At 38.5% G+C, this 21951-nt stretch overlaps 1 protein-coding gene across 3 annotated transcripts in view; it reads right to left on the reverse strand.

Annotated features, from left to right (window-relative positions):
• The window catches only part of LOC134662491 (nephrin-like), a 188326-nt gene that overhangs the window by 145798 nt on the left and 20577 nt on the right, over window positions 1–21951 (reverse strand). The window contains exon 3 of one of the 3 annotated variants that reach the window (XM_063518734.1): window positions 13477–13514. The exons of the other annotated variants lie outside the window; for them this stretch is intronic. The gene's annotated coding sequence lies outside the window, so the exon portion shown is untranslated. The remainder of the gene's footprint in view (window positions 1–13476; window positions 13515–21951) is intronic. 3 annotated transcript variants of the gene reach the window in all.

Raw genomic sequence — 21951 nt, forward strand, 5'->3', positions numbered from 1 at the left:
ATATTATAGATTTTTTTGAATCAATGATCGTTTTTGCATAGACTATGAATTCAGCTATTGAATAGTATGCTTTTTCTATAAGTAACAACTTTAGCTTTTTGTTAAATATTGTGTCACTTTTCGCTTCCTTTATACAAAGAGTATTAAATCACTACGTTTTAAGAGTCGGCACTCTCGAACAAGCCTTAAACCGAATTAAGAACGTACATTGTGCCAACACACCAAATACATGTCAATACTGCCAACACAAAAAAAAACAACGCTAGGGCTCGACACTTCCGGTACCTACTGTTTATCGATATCGATAAATGTGCGATACGTGCTGTTGTACTGTACTACTGTAAAAGTAAATATTGAAAATCAGGTGGATTAATAAAATAAATGCAAAATATAAAAATAATTTTATTTTACATAATAAAGATAAGATACAGATAGTTTTATATTTACGTATACGCATATTACAATACGCTTATGAACGTAACTAAAGCTACAATCTACTTTTAGAGCACTCCTGCAAACACTGAGTCTTGCCTGTGAAGGCTGTGAACTCCAACTTCCCACAAAGGGAAAAAGCTGTCAGGCTCATTCACTTGTAGATATTCAGAGGTTGGAGTTTCATTCAGCCTTTGTATAGGTAAATATTCCAAATCCTCATTACCTGTTACCTTTACCCATAGTCGATATCTGAAATAAAGGGATTATCGATAAGTTGTTCGCACACTATTCGTGTCTTAGGTTACCTAGTTTTTACAAGAAGAATCTATTCACAGAATGTTTTCGTTTTAATCAAGGATGGTAAACGATAAAAACTACTCCAAACTAATTAAATTAGTATCTGGGAACGACTCAAAATGAAAATATCGCACAAAAACATCAGTTTACCGACCTGTTCGAATCAAGAGGAAATCTTGCTAAAAATATATCAGAAGTAAGTTTCCTTACACGCCTGACCCCACAAACTTCACATTTTCTTAAAGATTTGCCCCCCATTTAAATAAAAGCTAAAGTTATTTGGTCTAAACACAAAAATAAACACGTAACATAACCGCTTTCACCACAATTTAGAATGACGGTAGACGTTTTACCGATCATACCAACCTAAAGAAAAGTAGGTATAATACGTCTATGTTTGAAAGCAAGTATGGTATGTGTTACCAAAATGCAACAGCAGTCATTTTAATTCGATAAGATTATTTACTATGCCTCAACGTTGGTAACAAGTACGTTCCTAAGTTATCATAGTATGGGGTGTCGATGGGCTGCCTTTATATAAGTCGGTACAGAGTTATAAAGAGTTGGTCCCATGATATTTAGTGACTTTCGTCATGATATATTAGTGTGTAGTATACAGCCAAGATTATAGTAGTTTATGCAACAGTGATATAATAAGGGTCTACTACTACGTCTCGTTTTGTAACTTCGACCCTTGAATTTTAAGAACCAATTATGAGCTGTTGCATACATTACTTTTTCTATGACAGCTGCAGCAAAAAAAAAAAAAAGAGTTATTATTAAAAAAAAAAGAGTTATTATTTAAAAAAAATTGAGTTATTATTTAAAAAAAAAAGAGTTATTATTGTAAATGAAAACATACCTCTTTCAATCAAGATGATCGGAACTTGTATCTTTAAAAAAAATAAAGCAGTTGTATTATACTCATAAGATGACTGCTAGCAGTCATCTTATGAGCCTATAGACAAATCATTCAAATGACATTGCTTTAGATATCACTGTCAGTCATTTAATTGACACATTTAAGTGCTGGAGTAGAAAAAGTATATTGTGAATCAGACACGGATGGGTAGTTTCCCCGTACTCCACCAAGCTTATTAAATCCTAACACCCAAATGATAGCTTTATAAACTAAAAAACTGAGGAAAAAGGGTGTGTTTTGTACTTCTTATCACATTCTTATTTGCAGGACTTCATATTTATCAAGTTATGAAACAACTAAATTATGTAGTAGATAAGTCCAACTAACGGCTTTATCATTATTTACTAGGTAGGGTAATTCGCCAGTAACTGACCACCTGTTAGCAACTGGCCACCCTAAACTAAAAATTAACCTATAATATAAACAGGATTCATTTGGCCGGCCAGTTATTGACTAGTAGCCAGTTACTGGCGAATTATCCTACTAAGCTAACCTTCAGGCCAACCGAACCAGCAGAAAGCTAAAATCTACTTACTTAAATCAAAACAAAATTGCCATATGCTCTTTAATTCGTTTAATATACCTGGTGATTTGTTTTTGTATAATTAAGAATAAGATATTTAAATAAAATAATGGTAAATTTGCAAACAATTTTTTTTGGTACAAGCTTATATCGCTGATTGTACTTTCTTTCCACAGGCAACTAATACCCATCGAGACAATTCTAACAACCTCAAACACAATTTAGTTTGCGTTTGTTATATCATTGAGTTCCCATGGCCACCTTCTGTCTCCATAATCAGATCAGCTCCATGTCATCATAACAGTGCATTGTCATCCGACTTAAATAATATAAAAAAGCATGCAAAATTTCAGCTCAATATGAAATCGGGATTTAGCTTCCACGATTTAACCCACACTAACAAAAGAACATACATACTACAAGGGCAAGTTAAATAAAACCTTGTAATATATTGAGCATTTTTTTCGGATGACAAAGTGACTTGTCAAAAGTACTTTGAATACACGAAACCATTTCTTTCACACTTACTAAAGGTCGTTCCTGCACGCATCCCGTGCCTTCCCCTAAAGGAATATGTTTGTCTCACTTCTGATACGATTACCCTGAGTCACTTAGAGCAAATGTGTTTATGATTAATGTATTTTCCTTTTAAAAGATACTCAAAACGTCTAATGTTTCATACTTAAATACACTTCAGGAGCAGAGTACTATCAGCTGTAAAAATATTTGTAACTAATTTGTTAGCACCTTATAAATCTTATAATACATTTATATTATTTCAATAATATTTGTTTGGATTAACAAAGTCGAAATAACTTATTACTTTAAGCAATTCAAACCTTCTTAGTACTTACCTCTTAGCTGCCCCGATAAGTATGTGCCCAAAAAAAGCAAGATGCCAGCCGGCATCGACCGTGTTCGATTCGCATGTTAAACTTGCGTTTCGTAATGACGAATATCAAACCGATTTCAATACATATTATACTTTACCACTTTACCGCACTTATAGAGCGAAATTAATGTTAAAAATTTTATGGCCCTTAAATTTTTAAAACGTTGTACGATACATATGCGAATGCTAGGCGAATTTCCTATTTTCCGCACTTGTATTGGCAAGGTGCGAAGTCAGTTGAGGGAGAAGTGGCGCTGATCGTCACAAACACAGGTAATCTTATGGAATGTCCGACATTAGTACTAGCGGCAACCGCTTGAACTAATTTTACTCCATAAGATTTAACGTAGAAAGTCCGACAAAATGAAGGCAGCACCAGTCGTGCACCTAGCGAATAGCAATGTATTATACAACTAACTTATTTCGACTAAGTACATAAAACAAAATAATATAGAATAGTAACGTATGCTCGAAGCGTCTGTCAAGATTAAGATTAGTTAAACGCGTTCTTACCGCAGACAATTTGTCAGTTCTCTACGACGCTTAAGCGTATACAATATACATATAATAGTATTTTATGCAACCGTTGTTTAAGAGGGGTCAAAAAAGGCGAGTGGCGTGAGTAACAATTTGAGGCGAAGCCGAAAATTGTTAATAAAGACGCCACGAGTATTTTTTGACTCGGTTAAACAACGTTGCATACAATACTTTTTCTACGACCAAGCACTTACTTTGAAATAAAATAGTAAATTCAAGAAGTAAGAATGGAGGGAACGGGCGTGAAAAGAATGAATGAAATAAAAAAACATGTCTATGGTTCACTCATCTGTCAGAGATGACAATTAAAATTAGGTTGGCAACACTGTATTTCATTCAATATTTTTTAAGTGGTCATTACACGAAGTATCGTAAAATCGCCAAAAAGATACTGCGTGTATGCACAAATTCTTTTCTCTCTTCTCTTCAATTTCACTAAAGACTTGTCTTGACAACTATAAGATAGGGGTTTAAAGTTGTGTGCACGACCCTTTAAATGACAAATAAAAGTACGGGAGTAGAAAAAATAAGTAAATTGGCATATGATTGAATCGCAGTTGTGTCTTAGTGACGTCCGTAGTTATTGTAGGTCCATGGTGGACTTTTATTTTTTTTTCATTTTTATATTTTTCATTGGAATATAAAATGTAATCACCAAAAGACACGCTGACTAATATCGTTCACAATTTTGAATTTTTCAATATCGAGAATAATGTTTCGCTCTCGTTTCGTGGCAAAAAATAAATGAAAAGAATAATTAATTTGGCATAATAAAGAATTGATTACAAACGTTGAAACCGTTTTTCTTCGAAACTGAAAATCTCCTACTTGATTATTTTCTTAGGGATCTGCAATTTAGATTTAAGATAATTCGTCTTGAGAAAGTATGTACTATTTAGCAATTTTAAATTTCTTAAGCTGACTTACGAGCGCAGAGAATGCTAAGTAGTGGAGCACTAGCCACGTCTTACGCTAGCCCAATGATTTATAACTCAAGATAGGTTATAGGCGTTTCAAAATTGAAACGCTTACCTTGTGACAAATTGGACAAGTTGCCTTTAGTCGTGGCTGGACAAGCGAGAAATGTGCACGTGCTAATGAGCTCCCGCACACCGAAAGAGAAAGAGACGACCTTATGTTTAACAACGAGTGTGACAAAGATGGATGGAATGAGAACATAAATCAAAAATAACAGATTTCTTCGTAGGCACAGAAATAAATATGGAAGTATTTTTTGTGCTCCTCAAGTATGAGTATAACCTATCTATGTTTATATAATATCATTGCGCTAGCCACCATATTTAATCACTAAGCAAAAACGGATTTTGCTGTTACTTAATCCACATCAATCATCAGACATTTGCCTACGTAATTGGGTAGTTTCATCTAGTTAATATAAATTATTTCACACCGTGTGCACGAAATAAAGCACCAGATAATTATTAGAAAAACATAAATAGAAGTAATTTTTAAACACAATTTCGATTTAATAAATCAAATAGAAATATAAAAAGTAGGCGAGTTGACCGTGACGTCACTACACACGTTTTCATATAAATTCCATATTGGCAAATCGTTTTGACAGTTCTAAAAAAGAAGCTGATTTGACTAGTAGGAAAGTACTCAATTATATATTATGTCCTGATTGAATGACTGATTTAAATCAACGCCCACCATAAATCGTTTGCCCTATATTGCTAAATTTTTCACAATAGGCTGGTTATATAACGTTAGCAACCACAAAGGATTAAAGGCCATTTCGTATTCTCATATATAAATTTTCGTCATTGATTAGAAAAAAAATGAAAAAATCACGATGGCGGCCGTGTTTTATTTTGTGTTCGAACTAAGGAGCCTTTTGAATCCTCAAATTATAATCACAATTGGAGCAAATATTAAGAAATCCAAGATGGCGGCCATTTTTTTACAATTTTGACTTCAGATTCATAGTAGCCTTTCGAATCCTAAGTTATCATTTTACGACATAATCATACTTAAAATAAATAAATTTAAGATGGTGGCCGTTTTTTACCGGCTTCAAAAAAGGAGGTTCTCAGTTGTATGTATATGTATGTATGTGTGTGTGTGTGTGTGTGTGTGTGTGTGTGTGTGTGGTGTGGGTGTGTGTGTGTGTGTGCGAGTATGTGTGTGTGTGTGTGTGTGTGTGTGTGTGTGTCTCATGGCTATATCTGTAAGTTTACAATGTAGAATGAAATTACAGTGTAATAGAATATAACACTACTGTTATGATGGAAATTCTAGGGTAAGTTCTCGACACTGTTTTAAAATATAAAACGTATAGTTAAAGCTACCAAACTTTTTCATTCGCCCGAAATAAAGCTTTTAGCGTAAAAGGTAGTTTTAAAGTTAAATATTATACGTGCAAAATACATGTTTTATACCTATATAAGAGTATATTTTAATTTTCCTCTCTAATTGCAGTTTCTAAAATGCTGAAACGAATGAATTGAATTAAGTTTTGATTATTGTCCCAAAGCTTTTTAAGAGGGTGACGTAAAAGCATAGCATTTGATAAAGCCCAAATTTTGTACTTTTACTGACGTTGATTCGGTAAAACTTAGGTTCTACTGCAGCTGTTGAATATGTTGCAAATGTTGAATATGTTCTTGCGGAAAGAGGCAAAAATCACCAAGGCCTCCAGTGTCCAAAGCTGGACCCGAACTAGCGTCCTCTGGTTACGCGACAGTTGATGCCTAGACCGCTCGGCCACCGGTCACGGTGGTATTGGTTCGCGTGGGCTTGTGGTGCCCCCTGGCCATTCCTAAGGTGTTCTACCTTTGTTTAAATAAACCTCTTCCAATAAAAAAGCTAACACTTTTAATATTAATCATCTATTACTGTGAACAGCGATTTCCAGCCCACCGTGGCACGCCTGCCTAATAAAATCGTCATAATCTTATTATTAGTTGTGGTCGGTATTAAATTAGGCATCAGATTTCTCGCCATTTACTTACTGCCGCAGTAACTGGCAAGTCAAAGGACAGCTAATTAGAAGTGAGACGTTACACTGTCATTTATTTAAGGGAGCTCGTTCTCAGAAATTTGCATCTACGACGCTCCAACTATCTACGTTGGTTAGTTACGGAATCTGAGCCGAGATAAATGCAGATTGATCGCAAAGTTGTCCGCACAATGTTCAATCTGTAGGACCTTTGATAACGCTTGACTTGGCACCGACTTTAAATATATAAGTTGGCAATGCATAATGCATATAAAAAACATAACACTTTATTCCCACTTTAAACATGTACTACTCAATGTGTTACCTAAAAAGCACTGATAGCACTTCATAGGACTAAAACGTATGTCCTTTCAAAAAGTCATACCCAGTTCAATAAATTGGTAAAAAGTCCATAACCAGGCAACTTTAAACACATTTGTATAGCCTTAAATAATAAGCATTACTTCTAATCTCATTATCCCAGAATAAGACCACTCAGAATCAGAACATTATCAGTTTTACCCTCTCGTCCCTTTGCAGATTAAATTTTAGGAGTCAAAACGACGTGTAGTGTTGAGGGCCCGGAGCGCTCCTTGAATCTTCGAGAGTCGAGTCCTTTCGTGAAATTTCATTACTACATGTCACATACACGGCTTTTGGAGAGCCGGCATCTAATATTAGTGTTGTAGACATGATTTAGTTCATGATTTTAACAATCATTCAGCCCAATCTTTGTTTCTATATTATTTTTAGGGTTCCGTACCTCAAAAGGAAAAAACGGAACCCTAATAGGATCACTCGCGTCTGTCTGTCTGTCCGTCCGTCTGTCACAGCCTATTTTCTCCGAAACTACTGGACCAATTAAGTTAGAATTTGGCACACATATGTAAGTTTGTGACGCAAAGACGGACATGTAACGTAAACAGATGAATTTTAAATATGGAGGCCACTTTTGGGGGGTAAAAGAGCAAATTAAAAAATAAAGTTTTTCAAACTATATCGTGTTACATATCAAATGAAAGAGCTCATTTTGAGAATCTCAAATATATTTTATTTATAATTTTAAGATAAATAGTTTCGCAGTTATTCAAGAAAATAGGCAAAAAATGATCATTCCCCCCTTTATCTCTGAAACTACTGGGTTTAAATTTTGAAAAAAATACACTAAATAGTTCTTTACCTATAGATGACAGGAAAACCTATTAGAAATGTGCAGTCAAGCGTGAGTCGGACTTAAGAATGATAACAATGCGTAAACCATGAACCATGGTTAGTCGATTTGTAACTTAATAACTTAAGAAACGTTGCGGAGCTGTCACCTGGACATGACAGTTGGCGGCTGTATAAGAAGGGCGGGAAAGACCGGCCCGGGGTCCCTGCGCAGTGTCACAGATGCCAGGGGTTCCCCACCACTCAAAAGGCTGCCACAGACCGCAGAAGTGCGTCCGCTGCGCAGGCCCCCACCCTGCATCAGAGTGCCCAAGGATCAACCCTGCACTTGTGCCAACTGCGCGGGTCCCCATCCCGCGAACTATAGAAGATGCCCAGTTTACATCAGAGAGCTCCGTAACTGGAAGGCGGGCACCACAGCCCACACGGTGCCGAAGAAGCCGGGACCGGTGACGAAAGCCAGTGTCCCCAAGCCCACCGTCGAGGAGGCAGCGCCCGCGTCCCTTGTGGTATATATGTACTTATGCACTTATTATATAAGCTATGTATCAATCATGTAATCGTGTCAGTCTGTAAGTTGTGTTTGACCAATAAACACATGTAATCAATATTCTATTTTATTTATAAAAACATCCATCCGTACATGGCGCCCCTTAGCCAGTCGCCACGCGCCGCGCGTGTTTCCTTAGAAAGCCGTGATCGGACCATATATGAGTGCCGCGCGTGTTTCCCTTAAAAGTCAGTGATCGGACTAAATATGTGCACCACGAGTGATCAGATATTGAGATATTTTTATTTTATTTATTTATTTATTCGTATGGCATTTACAGAGTCGCTAGTTATCAATTACAATACAATATCTAAATTCTTCACCCATTGGGCAGCGTGTGCATTAGGTGAGTGAAGATCTAGGGCCTCTCCGACAAATTTCCGTATCGGGCAATTATGTATAATGTGGTGTATAGTCTGTACTGGGGCCCCGCAGTCGCATGCTGGTGAGTCTCGCCAACCACACTTAAACAGGTAGTCCGCACAGCGTCCATGTTCGGTGCGGAGTCTGTTTAGTTGGCACCATTCCTTCCTAGATGTTGAAAAGCCATACGGCTTTTTGGTAGGGTCGTAGGTATTTAGGCTGGGGTTTGGCAGGTTAGATTGCCACTCATCTTTCCAAGCGTCTTTTATATTGAAGCCACCTTGCGCTATTAGGCCTTGGGCGGTTTGATATGACGGGTGTCGAGACTTCAGACGATGCTGTGGTGGATTAAGGAATTCCTGGTGGATCGGCAGATTTGGGTCGCTGTGAATTTTGTTCGCTTCTTTTACCAGTGCCAATTGTCGTCGAAGGTGAGGTGGTGGGATGTGGCTTAGGGCTGGGAGCCATTGTACGGGTGTGGATTTGACCGTACCTGATATACATCGCATAGTATTACGCAGTTGCACATCAACTTTCTCTGTGTGTGCACTATTGAGCCAGACTGGTGCGCAGTATTCACCAGCAGAATAGACCAAGCTCAGCCCAGTTGTGCGAAGAACGTCCGCTTTTGTTCCCCAAGTCGTGCCAGTTAGTTTGTGGAGTATGTTGTTTCGGGTCCCAAGTCTTTTGCTCAACTTTTGAAGGTGGGGACCGAAAGTAAGTGAGCGGTCCAGCGTCACACCAAGATATTTAGGGTGCGGGTTGTAAGTTAATATTTCACCATCAAATGCTACCGTTGGGATATAAGCAGCTTACTTGTTGTTGAGGTGGAACGTCGACACTTCCGTTTTGCTGGCATTTGGAACAAGCCGCCATTTCTTAAAGTACTCATTTAGAGAGGCTAGATCTTTGTTGAGCTGCTCTTCAGATACCTCGAATGTCTTGTGCTGGTGCGCAATAGTGATATCATCGGCATACACAAATTTCCTAAAGACTGTTTTGGGTAGGTCGTAGGTATATAGATTAAAGAGCAATGGGGCCAGTGTGGATCCCTGTGGTAAGCCATTGTTTAAGATTCTAAGGCGGCTTTGTTTCTCTCCTAGATGGACTACAAACTTCCTGTTTCTAAGCATATTGTCAATCAGGCTGGTAATTTTACGACACGGGACAACCTTCATTAACTTATAGTAGAGTCCCTGTCTCCACACGGTATCGTAGGCTGCACTTAAGTCAATAAAAGCAGCTACGGTTTTCAAGTTCTTCTGGTAGCCAGCTTCTATGTGCGTTGTGAGAGACAGCACTTGATCCGTGCAGTTACGTCCAGTTCTAAACCCTGCTTGTTCGACGGGGACTATGCAATCGATGAGAGGGGTAATTCTATTCGAAATTAGTTTTTCCAGGAGCTTGAATAGTGCGCTAAGTAGTGCGATAGGTCTATAGCTTTTCGGGTCTTCAGCTGGTTTATCGGGTTTTAAGAGGGCTATTATCTTGGCATGTTTAAAGCCTGGGGGTAGCGTGTTTCTTTCTAATATGTCCGTGTAGAAAGCAGCCAGCCACTTGCGGCAGTTGGCGCCTAAGTTCTTAATGAATTCATTGTAAACGCCATCTTCTCCTGCAGCTTTGCCCAAGGACAGCTGTTTGATCGCAGTATAGGTTTCCTCAGCAGAGAAAGCTTTTGAGATACTTTTGTCCGGAGTCATCGTTTTAGCCAAGTTTCGGGTACATTTTTTAATGATCTTAGTGTGGTGCTTGTCGCCCTTAACTCGAGATGTTTCAACAATGCGGCTTGCAATGCTATTTGTCAGAGTTTGGGAAGTTTGGGATTTTATTTATAAAAACATCCATCCGTACACCCTGATGGCGCCGGCGAACGCCCCCACGCAACGAGGTGGACCAGCAACCGCAAACTAAAAGAAGCCCAAAAAGAAGAAGAAGAAGCCAGCGGAAGCTCCTCCTCCTTCCATTAAAGCAGCACCAGCCGGGACACCAACTCCATCGGCAGGCGGCCAGGACCTGGCAACGATGATAGTTGCCCTGCTCCAAGCTGCTGCAGCCCAGGGGCCACAAGCAGTCACAAAGGCACCACAGAGCGCATTACCCTCAACTAACATTCAATCGTAAGCTGAGGGTAGTTTACTGGAATGCGCAGTCGCTGACCAGCAAGGAAGCCCTGCTCCGCCACTTCCTCCGAGAGCAGAATGTAGACATATTGCTGGTTAGCGAAACGTTCGCCAAGAGAGACCTGAAGATGGGGGCTACATAGTATACCAGCGGAACGAGACAAACCAGCAGGGACACCCATTCCGCGGAGTCGCCGTGATGGTCCGCAGATCCATCGTTCACCAGCCAGTCGACTTCGTGCCCTACGACTCCTTCACGGCGCTCGGAGTCGACATAAGAGTGGCCGATGGAGACCTCCGGCTCTACTCCGTGTACAGACCCCCACTACAACCCACGAGCCGCCTCAGAGCAGATCTCCGTGCGCTATTCCAGTGCTCAGGGCCGACCATCCTGGCAGGGCACTGGAACGCAAAGCACACCGCATGGAACGCTTCAAGAATAAACGCTGCCGGCAGAACTCTGTACAGCGCGATATCGGACGCAAACTACGATGTCACAGGACCAGGAGAACCTACACACCACGCAGATGGCCAAGGGACTTGTGACATCATAGACTTCGCAATCCACAACGACTGCAACGCCACATTGAATATGGAAGTACTGCCGGACCTACCGTCCGACCACAGACCAGTACTGATGACGATAGAAGCAGCCCCATATTCCGTCCCGAGGAGGAAGTCGAGGCGGAAGACCAACTGGGAGGCCTTCACAGACGCTCTGCAAAACCCCCAAATCGGACCAGTCTCCACCGCCGATGAAGTCGAAGCTGCAGCCAAGGCCATCACCGACAAGATACAGCTGGCGCTAGAATCCTCGTCGCACACCATTCCCGCAGGCGAGAGGTGCAAACCCCTCCCCGCGGAAATCCAGGCACTCATCTTGCGAAAGCGCCAGCTGAGAAGGAGATGGCAACACACCCGCTGCCCCACCTTGAAGACAGAACTCAACACCCTAGTGGAGAAGGTGAAGATCGAGCTCAGGAACTACGCAGCAGCTGACTGGGAGTCCCATATTGCCAGCATAGACGAAGACGTGCCCTCCATTCACCGTCTGTGCAAGCAATTGGGAACAACCAAGGAGGCAGTAAGGTCGCTTGTGGACGAAGGGGGAGCGCTCCACTACAAGGCAGAAGAGAGGGCAGAACTGTTCGCGGACTACCTGGAGCGAGCGTTCCAACCGAACCCTGCTACAAACGCAGCCCACACGAGGGAGGTGGAGGAGCAATTGACAGGGTACTTAGAGCAACAGCCGAATGCAGAGGAGGACCCGGTCTTCTTCTCACCCGGCCAAGTTAGACGTGCAACCAGAAGAACCAACCCGAAGAAGGCCCCGGGCGCCGATTCGATCCCGAACATGGCGCTTCGTCACCTGCCGCAGCACACAATCGTGGCGGTGACACGCTTGTTCAATGGGATCATGCGCTCGGGCCACTTTCTGAAGACCTGGAAACTTGGCCGGGTCATCATGCTGCCGAAACCGGGGAAGGACAGAAGAAGGCCGGAGAGTTACCGGCCTATCACGCTGCTCAGTCTGTCCAAAGTCTTCGAGAGGCTCCTGCTCGGAAGACTTCAGCCGCACATGTTAATTAAAACCAACTATCGGCTATCTCGACGTGTTATTATTTCATCGTCCACTTTTGAATCTATCCTCAAGTGTGCATATTTCAACGGTAGAAGATGATCCTGCCGATCTACCAACGGTTTTCCTATCCTCTTCTACACTACTGCTTCGTAATATAATTTTATGATAAATAGTTTAGCAGTTATTCAAGAAAATAGGCAAAAAATAACCATCCCCCCCCTTTATCTCTGAAACTACTGAGTCTAACATTTTGAAAAAAATACACTAAATAGTTCTTTACCTAAAGATGACAGTAAAACCTATTAGAAATGTGCAGTTTTTGATGGGTTTTTTAAAGATATTTTACTCACTTTTCATTAAAAGAACATATTGTTAAAAATTGTGTAATGTACTGAACCCTTGGAACGCGAGTCCGACTCGCACTTGGCCGGTTTTTAATAATTAGTCTCTGCAACTGTGAGTAAAATGTACCGTTGGATGACGTTGGTAGACTTGTCCTAATTTTTCCTTACTATATAACTAGTTCTTATATACATAATATGTATATAAGTACTAGTTAGGTTAGGTTATACATAATATTATTATGTACTTCATGCAAATTAGTCATTACATTCCTAATCTACTGTGATGAAATTATAATCTAATCTTAATCAGTACGTGCACTAACTTCTATCTAGTCAACCGGCTGAAGTTAATTGTGGTGCATTGTTGTAAGTGTTGGGGTTAAAAAATCCAGGCATCAACATAAATGTGGACATTTCCTGCAGCAATGCAGTCCGCAAAAATACTGCACTGCAATACTGCAACAGTAAGTGTAAGTGTAAGGCCTGAGTGGACGCTCGAGTTGGGCGTGCAGCGGGGCGGGGCGTGCGGCGTGCATGTTAAACAAATGCAAGCGTATAGGAGCGGCCTTAGTGCACGCTGCTCAAATTACTTGTGAGCCCGACGCCCCGCTGGACGCCCCGCCGAACGTTCCGCTTCGAGCGTCCACTCAGGCCTACACTAACGCTGGTGCAGTCTTAATGCGATTGTTAGGTACCTTTATCGTCACGTGCCGATATTATTGTGCCAAATCGCTCAGTCGTTAAGGAAACAGACTACAAAGCAGTTTGCCGGTACTTACACAACTTAATCCAACTCGTGATCCACCCAAATCGGTCTCTGTAAAAAATATAAATGATAATATGTAATTTTATTACATGACATGATGACATCGCGTTGTCCCGGCATGAGCCGTGGCAAAATGCCGGGATAACGCGAGGAAGATGATGAAGATGATGTGTAATTTTATTATGTAAGTATTAAATCATAAATAAAGCCTTTGAATTTTAAAAGTGGAAAAGTTACTGGCTTGGGTTAGACTTGAACTCGCGGCCTCTGGATCGATACTCCAGCGCCCTGCCATTTTTGCTAGCTACGGATGAGGTCTTGGTGGCTCAGATGGCAGAGCGCTGGAGTATGTTCAAGTCTCACCCAAGACAGTATTTTTTCCACTTTTAATTTATTCTAAGCTTAATAATAGCATCGTTCGCAGACGTTTCCGCTTGTCAAAAATTAAAAAAAGCCTTTTAATGTTGGGGTACATTTTACTTGAAAATATCATAAAAGATTGAATAAGATTTCCAATGGCTGTTAACACATTTATTATCCTTAGTGTGGCAGTATAAGGACCAGTAAGTTTGAGTTCTTCTCTCACTGAGCGTAAGCGTGGGCGAGATAGAAGTGTGTGCCCGGCAGCGCGGATATTTCATGTTATTAATTATAATTTATTTGTACGTTTCAATAAATAAAATAGTAATCGATACGTTTCCTCAAACATGATATTGTATATCATACATCTTATAATCATTGTTCGAACTGGGCCGTCACATGGCGAAACTATATAAGGTTTCTTAAGTGATTACGGAACCCAAAAAATTATCTAAATCGGAACGTTGTTCAATGTGTATCAATCCCAATCACAACCACACCGCTCACAAATTAAAATTAATTTTCCAGGCAAAATCAATAAATAATCATGCTATCTAAATCGTTTACTTGAACAGGTTATCCATACCATAGAGAAATAAGTAAGACAAGATTGCTCACTCCATACATCAGTTCAGACTATTAATTTCAGTGTCTACATCTAGCATCGAGTAGCGGAACTATCAGTACTGCTACTTGACAATAGATGTAGCACCGACCGGAAAGTCTTATCTCAACAGCATAAGACTTTCCGGCCGGTGCTACATCTATTGTCAAGTAGCAGTAGGTACTGATAGTTCCGCTACTCGATTCTAGATGCTAATAGTCTTTTTGGTACTAAAACTGATGTATGGAGTGAGCACTCTATGTATTTTTTTCTCTATGTCCATACCTACTTATTATATTCGGGAAGAAATGGAACAGCAAACAAAACGATATCCAACTAAATAATTGCAGCCCTTGCATTTTTAGACCGATGGCTACGTCTTAACATTATAATAAAATATGCCAAATCAGTTTAAAAGCAGTTTTCTTTCCAGCTTACTGGCCCAAAAATATTGTTATGGTTGAATGTGAGATTTTAATAAAGGGTCGGTACTTTGGCCGAGCGTCGCTTTTGATATGAAATAAAGTTTTGACACTGATTTTTAGCATTTTAGCATTATTAAAAATATCTTTTAAGTTGCACCTCGCTATAGATTCATTAGCTATCTCTACCTCACTAATCCACTGCTCTCTTGATAAAAATTAGAGACTCCGGTGGCCGTTAGAATTGTTCTTACTGTAGACTGATTTCACCTAGCATGGATAAGGATATTGTGGAAACTCTTTTTTACCATGGTGCAATAAACGATTGATGGATTGAAATATTAGGGACTGGAACCTTACCCTAACTAGTTCGAACTCCCGGGTCTTTATACACTCCTTAAAAAACTGCGTATTTCAGCGTGCTTTTATTTTTTAAGTTAATCTGCGTCAGCGTGTCAAGCCAAGTTCAAAAGAAGAGACGATGCAGTTACTATGTGTTACAATCATAGACGGAATCCTCTAGACGGAGTTTAGAGCAATTATTTCATGAAACCGATGCTGCCAAAAATACGGAGGTGCGGGGGGACGAGGTGAGCGAATCCTGTGCCGTGATTGGTCCGTTCAAAGACACGGACCAATCACGGCACGGGATTGACTCGAAGATGGAGTAAAACTACCGTATAAGTGGCAGAGGGGGTAGCGTTACTATGCTCAGACTAGAGGATGTCTTGTCTGTGGATACAATAAAAACAACGTCAATTAAATTACGACAAATAAAACCAACATCACGGCCGGCCTGAACGAGCGACAGCTACAATCACAAAAAAAAACTCAGGGCCCGATTCGGATTTTGTAATAGACATCTATTAGATATATTTTAGACATCACCAAGATACGATAGCGATATGTTTAAGATCTAACCTGTCACATTTGACATTTCCGCGATTCTGGAGATACTCTTGAACGATTTCCACAAGATATTACTTAGAGATCTAATTCACATCTATCGTAAAAGTGAATTGGTTGCCCGAATTGCGCTGCAAAAGAGAACTAGTTGAAATCTAAACTATAACGTATCTAGAATTGATCTAGTACGTGTCGTCTCTTGTGAATATCTTGAAGTTCGAATACGGCAGTCAGTGTTGGGTTTCGTAGTTACCCGTCCGTCACAATAGGCTGCCTTGAACGGGAATAATAATATACACAACAGTTTTTCTAATAAGACTTTAGCTATGCCATAATAAAATTCAAAAACGCTTTAACTAATCATGTTTGCTATAGTTTTCATTAAATGTTTTCATATTTTTTGGATTCATGGTTCAAAAGTTAGAGAAGGACACTTTTCTTGTTCTTTCGGAGCGATTATTTCTGAAAATATTACCTTATCCAATAGCATGTATCCTGAAGACCACTATTTGAAATACCTATTCAACGATACCCCACACCATAGGATATAAGCGAAAAAAAAACCACCTCCAATAGAGATGATGACACATGTTGAATTTTATAACAAAATATAGTAAAATAGATAGCAAATGAGCAATTTATCACAATTATGTAGATAAAATAAAATACGGAAATGTTACAAAAAAACAGGATCTGAAAGTTTCAAATTTTTTTTTTTTTTTTTACTTCCAAAAATGATAAAAGTAAGAGTACCATTCGATTCCTTACACTTACTTCCGACATTTGATCCTAAATACAAAACCCGATCGATTGATACCATCAATGAAAATTTGTCATGTAGCCTATTTATATTAAGGGGAGGTAACCTATATTTTTAGGGTTCCGTAGCCAAATAGCCCCCTTATGGATTCGTCATGTCTGTCTGTTTGTCTGTCCATCCGTATGTCACAGCCACTTTTGCCGAAACTATAAGAACTATACTGTTGAAACTTGGTAAGTAGATGTATTCAGCTGTGAACCGCATTAAGATTTTCACACAAAAATAGAAAAAAAAAACAATAAATTTTGGGGGTTCCCCATACTTAGAACTGAAACTCAAAAAAAAATTGTCATCGAACCCATACATGGGATGTGGGGTATCTATGGATAGGTCTTCAAAAATTATATTGAGGTTTCTAATATATTTTTTTTCTAAACTGAATAGTTTGCGCGAGAGACACTTCCAAAGTGGTAAAATGTGTCCCCCCCCTTTAACTTCTAAAATGAGAGAATGATAAAACTAAAACAATATAATTATATGATGTACATTACCATGCAAACTTCCACAGAAAATTGGTTTGAACGAGATCTAGTAAGTAGTTTTTTTTTTACTTCCTGAATACCATTCCCGTACCTGAGAGGCATAACACTGTAAGTGCCATTTTAGTAATTTTACAGGAGAAGCGATTTTGTGTCAAAATTTGTGTTACAAGGATTTTCGAACAACATAAAATGACACACAAGAGGTTTATGTCACAGTTTTTTAAATGAATCAACAGTAAATATATTTAACATTATTATGTATTACTTTCAAGTTATCATTTTGTACTTATAAGATATATTTTTCAATAAAACTAAAAAAACTACCCCACATACAGTATTCTGCTTCTAAGCTTATTTCAAATTCGAGGAGTTACAGTAATATTAAAGGTCCTTAACGAGATTGAAAATACTGTTATATCATTTTTATAATAATAACAAGTCCGTTTAAATGCAAATGACCATTGTAATCAACTTAAACTGATTATAATATAGAAATTTTAAGTTTTAGTCAGGACATACAGTAAAATGCCTTACAATATGCCTAGCATTATAGTGTATGTGCACTCAGAACCGTAAACTCTCTGGACATACCTTAAAATGAACCTAGTAGCATTTTACTGTATTTCACTTACATCAAAATGATTCCCAGAGGGTTATACACTTACAGTAAAATGCATTTGAAAAACTTGGAATTGGTAGTATTATCAATAAATATAGTTTTATGGATCGATGGAGCATCAGAAATTATGTAAGATACTGTAAAAAAAAGCGGCCAAGTGCGAGTCGGACTCGCCCATGAAGGATTCCGTATTTAGGCGATTTATGACGTATTAAAAAAAACTACTTACTAGATCTCGTTCAAACCAATTTTCGGTGGAAGTTTACATGGTAATGTACATCGTATATTTTTTTTAGTTTTATCATTCTCTTATTTTAGAAGTTACAGGGGGGGGGACACACATTTTACCACTTTGGAAGTGTCTCTCGCGCAAACTATTCAGTTTAGAAAAAAATGATATTAGAAATCTCAATATCATTTTTGAAGACCTATCCATAGATACCCCACACGTATGGGTTTGATGAAAAAAAAATTTTTGAGTTTCAGTTCGAAGTATGGGGAACCCCAAAAAATTATTGTTTTTTTTTCTATTTTTGTGTGAAAATCTTAATGCGGTTCACAGAATACATCTACTTACCAAGTTTCAACGGTATAGTTCTTATATTTTCGGAGAAAAGTGGCTGTGACATACGGACGGACAGACAGACGGACAGACAGACAGACAGACAGACAGACAGACATGACGAATCTATAAGGGTTCCGTTTTTTGCCATTTGGCTACGGAACCCTAAAAACCGAAAATCACAAAAAATGGACTTACAGTGTTATGCCTCAAAAAATCGGAATCGAATTTCGATTCCGATTTTTTGCCGTTTTTTACATAATGGCACGGAACACTTCGTGCGCGATACCGACTCGCACTTGGCCGGTTATTTTCTCTTCTTGGGTTCCGTAGCCAAAATTGAAAAAAAACGGAACCCTTACAGTTTCATCATATCCGTATATCTGTCTAGTTGACTATGCGGAACCCTAAACACGAAAGGCTCACTAATCGTCCCAACATTGACTGTAACTGGGGTAAGATACTACAAAGACTGGTACACATAAGGATAGCTTATACAACTATAAGGTACGTAAGCTTCGGTTAGGTTAAAAATGTTATCCCGTAAAACTTTCAAGTTCACATCACATTTTTATTAGAAGCGATTTAGTCACAGCCCTCAATATATCAAAAACCACTTAGTGTAATAAGTGGTTATCGGTTGGATATTAGAAGCTTTATTCTTAAATGTGCATTTGACGAATCAGAATGATATTAAAAAAGTATTGGATACACGTGCTCATTCATCCAACAGCACAGAAAAGTTTAGTGATCAAAAAAAATATTTAATATCTAAGACACAATTTCGTATTCGTATTAACTTTACAGGCGATGCTATTAAACACTGTCTTTGAAATAATGAGAAAATATTAAAATAATATTAATATAGTATTTAATTTCTGTCAGTGCCAAAAGTGACATTTTTTCAAACAAAAGCGTTACTTTTAACACTAACAGATCAGTTCACTAATCCAGATCTAATTCACATCCTATTATTAAAATCGGAATACACCTGTAAGTCAAACCAATAAATTTCAGGTGGATTTATTTAATTACGCATCATGATAATGAATCCGCTAACCGACAAGTCGCAAAATAACATCAAAAAGTCACGTCTTTTGTATGCAAATTTAATTTTCAATTAAATTATAATATTTATTTTTTTCATAGCGGCAAGAGGTAAAAACACCCTAAGAAAGTTAGGGTTCTTGAGATAGAGCGCTCCGACTTAAGGAACGACGGACAGATAAGGCCTATATTTAGAATAGGTATAATTTATCTGAACCGTTATTTACTTTTCAGGTATTAAAACGTAATACTTTACAGTACATATGGTGCTACTTTCCCGAACTAGTGCGAGAAATAGCACTTTCCGTGCGTATGTCGAAAGTTTAAAGTGCCATATGTACTGTAAAACGTTATACCATACACGTGCGAATAGGTAATTCGCAACTCGTGTCGATTTAAAACACTCCCTTCGGTCGTGTTTTAGTTTTTCGCCACTCGTTTCGGATTTCCTCTTTTCCGCACTTGTATCGTCTTTTATAGCTACTGAGTTTCCGTTTCTGAATACGGCCCGGCCCGGCCCTAGTACGGGATTGTTTGTCACGCACGAGATGAGCTCGCATGCGATATAACTACTAACAGGCTAACAGCCGAGAACGTTTGCAAACTTTGTTTATATCCCAACAAGTTCGCTCTTTAGAAACTTGTTGACTTTCAAGTCTTGTCTTGTAATTAGGATAATTAGAGTTAAACTTTCTTATTAGCGTGTAATTTGCCAAAGTGTTTATTTTGGTATTGCAATAACACCTTACAATACGAAGTGTACCTATAACAATATTAAACATGATATTTGTAGAACTATAAGAGCGCGTCATATTTATTATTTTAATTGGTTGGAATTTATCACAAAAAAAAATAGTGGCAAGTAATATGGCTTGACACCAAAATTGATGTGGGCCGCATGTACTTCTAGCGACGCGACGAAATACGCCACGCCGTAAAGGCCGTCTATATGGTCGGAACTTCGGAAACAGCAAGATCACCTTTGTCTGAATATGAAGCTCTGTTGGCGACTGTCCGGCCAGCCCTAAAGGAAACATTTTAAAATCATAATAAATACATAATAGTCTTTCATTCAAATCATTCAATGTCATTGTATAGTATAAGTCTGTTTATTTAGTTCCGATCACAATGCTATCCTAAAACTATTGTCACACCTCCTAGTGGGAATTGTCTTAGGATGTAGGCTATATCTACCATTTTGTAACTCTACCTGTAAATATTATTGGCCTGTATCTGTTTTTTTCCCCAATAAAGAAAATAAAATAAAAAAATTCTATTGATAGCGAAAAATTAGCAGTTTACTTTATTACTTAAGGACATGCTAAGTTTAGCTAAAGAAACTTTTGTCTTACAATAATATTCTTGTGAATCCGTTTTAAGTCTTTCGGAAGAACTCGCTCGAACGTGGAGCAGTAAAGTGCTTATTAAGTTAACACCTAATGTATATTTTAACCAGGCATGGCAGGCAGGCACCTAGTATTTTCATAATGTCAAAGAAAATAACAGTAGTACCGTGTAGTACATATGAGATTCTCAAGTAGGTACGTGGATTCCGTTATACATTATTCAACCGAAAAAAAATAGGTACCCTAGTATCTGCTATAAAAAACCAGTCTAAAAAAAACGGCACTTCTAAAATTATGTCAAATAACAACTTTTTGACCACTGCAATATCTTTCCTATTTTTTAGCCTTTAAAGTCTAAAACAGTACAGCTTTTTATCAAATTAATGTCGGGAAATAATAGAGCATTTCTGTACGGAGCCAGCCGCATAGTGAATCGGACGTTGAAGAGTATATGATAAGGTCGCTTTTTATGGGTAAATTTAAATTAAGTATATCATTTTCGTTGAGGGCTATATAGGTACTTATGGTTTCCAGTAGGTACAAAGTAGTTAAGATCGCACGATAACGGTTTTAATATGAGCCGGAAAGACCGGGGTTTGGCCTAGACCACCTTCCGAATACAAATAGACTTAACCGACTTAGTTTTTATTCCCCGACATTGTACATTTTCTGAGTGGTCGCGAGGGCTACTGTTGAAAATGGTGCAATTTGTTCACAATTTTGTAGTGAAAGCGGTCGGAGTCTTATTAAAGCAATTAAGTGGAAACATGCGTAATTAATGCATTTGCGCAGCCTTTTAGGCTTATAACAATTACAAAATATTACTAACATTAAGGAAAAACGAACCAATTTATTGTGGTGGTGGTAGTATAGGTATAGTGCCTATTAAAGGTGGTGGTGTTATATACTGATAGTTCCGGTGGAAATCAGTCATTAGGTACACCTAGTAATCTTTTATTTTCCTCATAGGTGGAGGGAAACATAGTTAATTTCACACGGTCGCAATATTTTATTTATCTTGATTATTTACAATTGAAAAACTTAGGTATTAGACACATTCAGGGTTTAATGTATTAGAACAAATTAAATTATTTTCAGAAAATATTTTAATTTGTTTTTATTTCAAGTAGACACACTACTATAAATTATAAACTTTGAATAAATGTCATATACTAAGAAAAAGTGACCAAGGCCTCCAGTGCCCCAGGCTGGAATTCAAAACATTCAGAGTTTTATATTAAAATCCTTCGCTTCTCATGTGCAAGTACACCTCCACTGTAACTGAATATTTTGATCCTTGTTGTTTTGTTATTCTCTGTG

The sequence above is a fragment of the Cydia amplana genome, chromosome 3 (genome assembly GCF_948474715.1).
Source record: "Cydia amplana chromosome 3, ilCydAmpl1.1, whole genome shotgun sequence".
Lineage (NCBI taxonomy): Eukaryota > Metazoa > Arthropoda > Insecta > Lepidoptera > Tortricidae > Cydia > Cydia amplana.